We start from the raw sequence: 6000 nt of genomic DNA, 5'->3' as shown, positions 1-6000 counted from the left end.
TCAAAAAAAAAAAAAAAAAAATCATTGTCAGACCAATGCAAAATATCTTTTCCCCTATGTTTTCTTTTAGTAGTTTTATGATTTCAGTCTTGTGTGTAAGTCTTTAATCCATTTTGAGTTTCTTGTTGTATATGGTGTGTGTATAAGGGTCCAGTTTAATTCTTCCACATGTGAACATCCAGTTTTCTTAATGTCATTTATTGAAGAAGCTATCTTTTCTCTAGCACATGTTTTGGAACCTTTGCTGAAGATCGCTTGACTAAATGTGTGTATTTCTGGTTCTCTATTATGTTCCATTTTTCAGTATGTCTGTCTTTATGCGAGTAGCATTCTGTTTTGATTATTTTAACCTTGTAGTATATCTTGAAATAAGGTAGTGTGATGCCTCCAGCTTTGTTCTTTTTGTTCAAGATTGATTTGGCTATTCTGGGTCTTTATGGCAAAAATTATTTTTTCTGTTTCTGTGAAACATGGGTCATTGGACTTTTAATGGGGATTACATTGAATGTTTATATCACTTTGGGTGGTATGAGTAGTTTAACAGTATTATTCCAGTTGATGAACATAGGATCTTTTCATTTATTTGTATCTTATTCATTTCTTTCATCAGTGTTATATACAGAGCTTTCACTTCCTTGGTTAAATTTATTCCTAAGTATTTTTTTATGCTGTTGTAAATGGGGTGTTTTTAAATTTCTTATTCAGATAGCTTGTTGTTAGTGTATACATATGCTGCTCATTTTTATGTTGATTTTGTATCCTGTAACTTTACTGAATTGATTAGTTCTAATAGGTTTTTTGGTTGAGCCTTTAGGGTTTTCTGTATATAAGATCATGTCGTCTGCAAACAAAGACAATTTTACTTCTTTCTTTCCAATTTGGATGCCTTTTAATTCTTTTTCTTCCCAAATTGCTGTGGCCAGAACTTTTAGTAACATACTGAAAATGAGTGGCAAATTATGGATATCCTTGTCATGTTACTGATCTTCAAGGAAAAGCTTTCAGTTTTTTGTCATTGAGCATGAAGTTAGCTGTGGGCTTGTCACATATGGACTCTATTATACTGAGATACATTCCTTATGTACCTAATTTTTTGGAGTATTTATCATGAAAGGATGTTGAATTTTGTCAAATAGTGTTTCTGCATCTATTGACATGACAATTTTATCTTTCATCCTGTTAATATGGCATATCACACTTACTGATTTGTGTATGTTGAATCATTCTTGTGTTCCTGGGATAATTTCCATTTGATCATAGTCATGGTCCTTTTAATGTGCTCTTAAATTTGGTAATTAATAAATAATAGAAATTTATTTCTCACAGTTTTGGAGGCTGGGAATTTCAAGATCAAGGCTCTTACAGATTTGGTGTCGGTGGAGTGATCTCTTTTCCCAGGATGGAGCCTTGTTGCTGCATTCTCACGTGGTAGAAAGGGCTAACACTGTGTTATTACATGGTACGAGGACAAAAAGAAAAAAATGAGATGAATACTATATCTTTACATGGCAGAGGGTATGGAAGGACAAAGAGACTTAGCTCGTTTCTTCTAACTCTTTCATAAGGTTGCTAATCCCATTCATAAGGGTAGATCTCTAATGACTTAGTCACCTCCTAAAGGCTCCATGTCATTACTGTTGCACTGAGGATTAAGTTTCAACATGAAGTTTGGAAGGGGCACAAATATTCAAACCATAGTATCTATAATACATTGTGAATTAATTTTTGTAAAGGGTGTAAGGTCTGTGTCTAGATTAATTTTTGTTATATGTGGATATCCAATTGTTCCAGCACCATGGAAAAGAAAGCTTCTTTATTCCATTGTATTACCTTTGCTCCTTTGTCAAAGGCCAGCTGCCTATATTTATGTGGATCTTTTTTCTGGGTTCTTTATTCTGTTCCATTGGTCTATTTGTTCCACTGGGCTATTTCATCAATACCACATCATCTTGATTACTGTAGATTTATAATAAGGCTTGAAGTCAGGTTGTGCCATGTCTTCAACTGTGTTCTTCTTTAATGTTGTGTTAATTATTCTGAGTATTTTGTCTCTCTTTATAAACTTTAGAATCAGTTTGTCAGTATCTGTAAGATTACTTGCTGGAATTTTGGTTGCAGTTGCATTGAATCTATATATCAAGTTGGGAAGAACTGATATCTTGGCCATATTAAGTCTTCCTACTCATGAACATGAAATGTCTCACCATGTATTTAATTCTTGATTTTATTTATCAGAGTTTGATAGTTTTTCTTATGTAGATCTTCTACATATTTGGTTAGAAATACAAATACAAAATACAAAATACAAAAAAAACAAAAACTATGTAATTGTTTACATACTAATGTAAATTATGCTGTGTTTTTAATTTCAAATTCTATTGTTCATTGCTGATATATAGGAAAGTGATTGACTTTGTATACTAACCTTATACCCTGCAACTTCTTTATAATCAATTATTAGTTCCATTTTTTCTTATTTTAAGTTGTTTAATTATCTTAAATTATAAGATAATTTACAAATATCTTGCTGTCTGCAGTAATTCAAACAATGGAGGAACACTTTTGGCAAAGACAGCAGTAAGCTAAAAACAAAATCACCTGGCTGAATTTTCCTTCCTTACCTCTTCTCTGAGGATGGAACTTTGTTTTCATTAATCCAGAGGTTCAGCACCAGAGATAATTTCGATCAACTCTTTTGTGATGACAGCTTGGCCAGTACGGTTGAATGTCAATGTCAATTTGTCAATCATCTCAGAAGCATTCTTGCTGGCATTGTCCATGGCTGTCTTCCTGGCACTCTGCTCACTAGTGGTGGACTCTTTCAGAGAGTAGTAGATGATGTTGTCCAGATTGTATTCTTGGTAATTTTGCAGCACATCAGCATCCATATCATTTAGATACTCGTGCTCTCAGCACTTTCAGTGGTATTAAGGGAGAAGATGGGCTTTTCTTCTGTCTTATAGATGACAGACCTGAATCGATTAAAGTTGATGGAGACTTCATCAAATTCATATACAAAATTGAGTAATTCAAAAGCAATGACTGACACATCTCCAAAAGTAGGAGGCTTTCTTCCCATTTCTTTGAATGCCACTAGAAACTGGTCAGAATGAGTCCTATAAAGTATGCCTCTGATTTTGTCAACAATTTCATCAAGCATAACTTCTTTCCAAGCTACTGTTAGTGTAGCAACCTCGCTTTTCATCTGTTTAGCAGTGGAGGAATGAATAGCACCATACATTCCTCAATCTGAGGACATACCAATAAGGAGATGTTTCTTCTTGTCTTCAGGCTCCTTAATACCAGCTTTTTAATACAGAACCAAAGATCCCAATCTATATATTCGAGCATGTTTCAACTCTCTCTCAGCTCAGGTATATTTTGCTGCTGCTACGATTTTCATAGACTTGGTAATTTTCTGGATGTTTTAGATGAACTTTAGTTGCCTTGTAATACCTTTCAAAGTTGCCATATTTTGAACTTGAATCGATTGCAGCTGCAAGGTCCAGACCGACAGCCCAGCAATGCCCGTGTGAGAAAAGATGGTAGCTACAGCCCTGCTGAAGGTCTATCACTCAGGCCCCTTCTGGTTCCAGTTTTTTAATTGATTATTTTCGATTTTCTACATAGATGATTTCTTTAAATTCCTTAGGCTTCTTTAAAGACTTTATCTTGGTGTTATGGAGTTTACTCTAATGGTTCTAGTTATGGGTTTCTTTTTAGCTATCCTGCTTTTATATGTGCTATGCTTACTGCATCTACATACCTGAATATTTCATTCTGGAAAAATCAAGTATTATTTTTTTCAAATATTTCATCATTTGTCTCTTCTCTTTTTGTGAAACCCTGACTTATTTAAGGCCTTCAACCTAACATTTCTATTAGCCTCACTTTCAGTTTTCTCATCTCTTTATTTCTATGTACTGCATTAAAATATATATTAAAATTTTTAATTTAAAAAATATATATAGTTCTTTGATTTTATTTATCAGGGTTTTGTAGTTTTCCTTATATGGATCCTGTACATATTTGCTCAGATTTTTACTTAATTTTTTTAGATACTACATTTTACTTACATTTTCTGTTCTGCTATCTGCTCTGTGCTGTAACCCAATAACACAAAGATCAAAATCAGGAATGAAAATGGGAGCATCACTATAGATCCTACAGAAATCAGATAATTAAGGTCATATTATGAATAACGTTGTGCCAGTAAATGTAACAACTTAGATAAAATGGCAAGTTCCTTGAAATCCAAAATGCCAAAACAATGCCAAAAAAAATACCTTCTCAATAGATACAGAAAAAGCCTTTGATGAAATCCAACATTGCTTTATGATGAAAACCCTCAACAAACTAGGCATCAAAGGAACATACCTCAAAATTATAAGAGCCAGCTATGACAAACTCACAGCGAACATCATACTGAATAGGCAAAAGCTGGAGCATTCCTCTTGAGAACAAGACAAGGATGCTCACTCTCATCACTTATATTCAACATAGTACTGGAAGTCCTAGCTGGAGAAATGAGATAAGAGAAGTCAAACTATCTCCCTTTTCTAACAATAACAGTTCTATATCTAGAAAACCCTAAAGACTTCATGAAAAGTTTCCTGGAACTGATAAACAACTTCAGTGAAGTTTCAGGATACAATATCAGTATAAAAGTAGCATTTCTATATGTCAGTAGTGTTCAAGCCAAGAACCAAATCAAAAACACAATCCCATTCACAATGGCCTAAAAAAAAATACCTAGGAATCCATCTACCAAGGAGATGAAAGATCTCTACTAATGAGAAGAACTACAAAGCACTGCTGAAAGAAATTACAGATGACACAAAAAACTGGAAAAACATTACATGCTCATGAATTGGAAGAGTCAATATTGTTAAACTGGCCATACTGCTCAGAACAGCACTATTTCAATCAAACTGCAAATGTCACTTTTCACAGAATTAGAAAAAAACTATTCTAAAATTTATACGGAGCCAAAAAAGGGCCCAAATAACCAAAGCAATCCTAAGCAGAAGGAACAAAGCCACGGGCATCACACTACCTTACTTCAAAGTATACTATAAGGCTACAGTAACCAAAACAGCATGGTATTGGTCCAAAAACAGACACATAGACCAATGAAAAAGAATAGGGAACCCAGACATAAAGCTGCAAACCTACAGCCATCTGATCTTCAACAAAGTTGACAGAATTAAGCAATGGGGAGAGAAATCCCTATTCAATAAATAATGCTGGGATAGCTGGCCAGTTAGATGCAGAAAAATGAAACTGGACCTGTCAATATATTCAAAAATTAAGATGGATTAAAAATTTAATATGAGACCTCAAACTATGAGAATCCAAGAAGAGAACCTAGGAAACATCATATTGGACATCAGCCTTGAGAAAGGTTGATGACTAAGTCCTGAAAAGCAATTGCAATAAAAAAAATAATTGGCAAGTGGGACCTAATTAAACTACAGAGCTTCTGTATGACAAAAGAAGCTATCAACAGAGTGAATGTACAACCTACAGAATGGAAGTGCAAAATATTTGCAAAGGTTCAATATCCAGAATCCAACAAAGGTCTAATATCCAGAATCTATAGGAACATAAACAATTTAACAAGCAAAAAACAAACAACCTCATTTAAAAAAGTGGGCAAGGGACATGAACAAGCACTTTTTAAAAGAAGATACACAAGCAACCAACAAACAGGTGAAAAAATGCTCAACGTCACTAATTATTGAGAAATGCAAATCAAAACTACAATGAGATACTGTCTCACACCAGTCAGAATGGATATTACTAAAGTAAAAAGACAATAGATGCTAGCAAGCTTGCAGAGAGAATGGAATGCTTATACTCTCTTGGTAGGAATGTAAATTAGTTCAGCCCCTGTGGAAAGCAGTTTGGAGATTTCTCAAAGAATTTAAAACAGATCTAGCATTTGACCCAGCAATCCCATTACTGGGTACAGGTATTGATTGACTTACGACCTATGCA

The 6000-nt window shown here is 34.1% G+C and overlaps 1 protein-coding gene and 1 pseudogene across 9 annotated transcripts in view; one reads left to right on the top strand and one right to left on the bottom strand.

The window, feature by feature from the left end:
• Positions 1-6000, top strand: part of CACNA1E (calcium voltage-gated channel subunit alpha1 E) — a 502806-nt gene that overhangs the window by 381976 nt on the left and 114830 nt on the right. The gene's annotated exons all lie outside the window — the stretch shown is intronic.
• Positions 2525-3784, bottom strand: LOC116560049 (annotated as a pseudogene). The gene has a single exon (XR_004272762.1). The product of XR_004272762.1 is annotated as an ATP synthase subunit gamma, mitochondrial-like (transcript).

Source organism: Sapajus apella, unplaced genomic scaffold (genome assembly GCF_009761245.1).
Source record: "Sapajus apella isolate SASKATOON/1434 unplaced genomic scaffold, GSC_monkey_1.0 scaffold25, whole genome shotgun sequence".
NCBI lineage: Eukaryota > Metazoa > Chordata > Mammalia > Primates > Cebidae > Sapajus > Sapajus apella.
The sequence above is the reverse complement of the archived record's forward strand: the minus strand, read 5'-3'. Positions and strand labels throughout refer to the sequence as shown.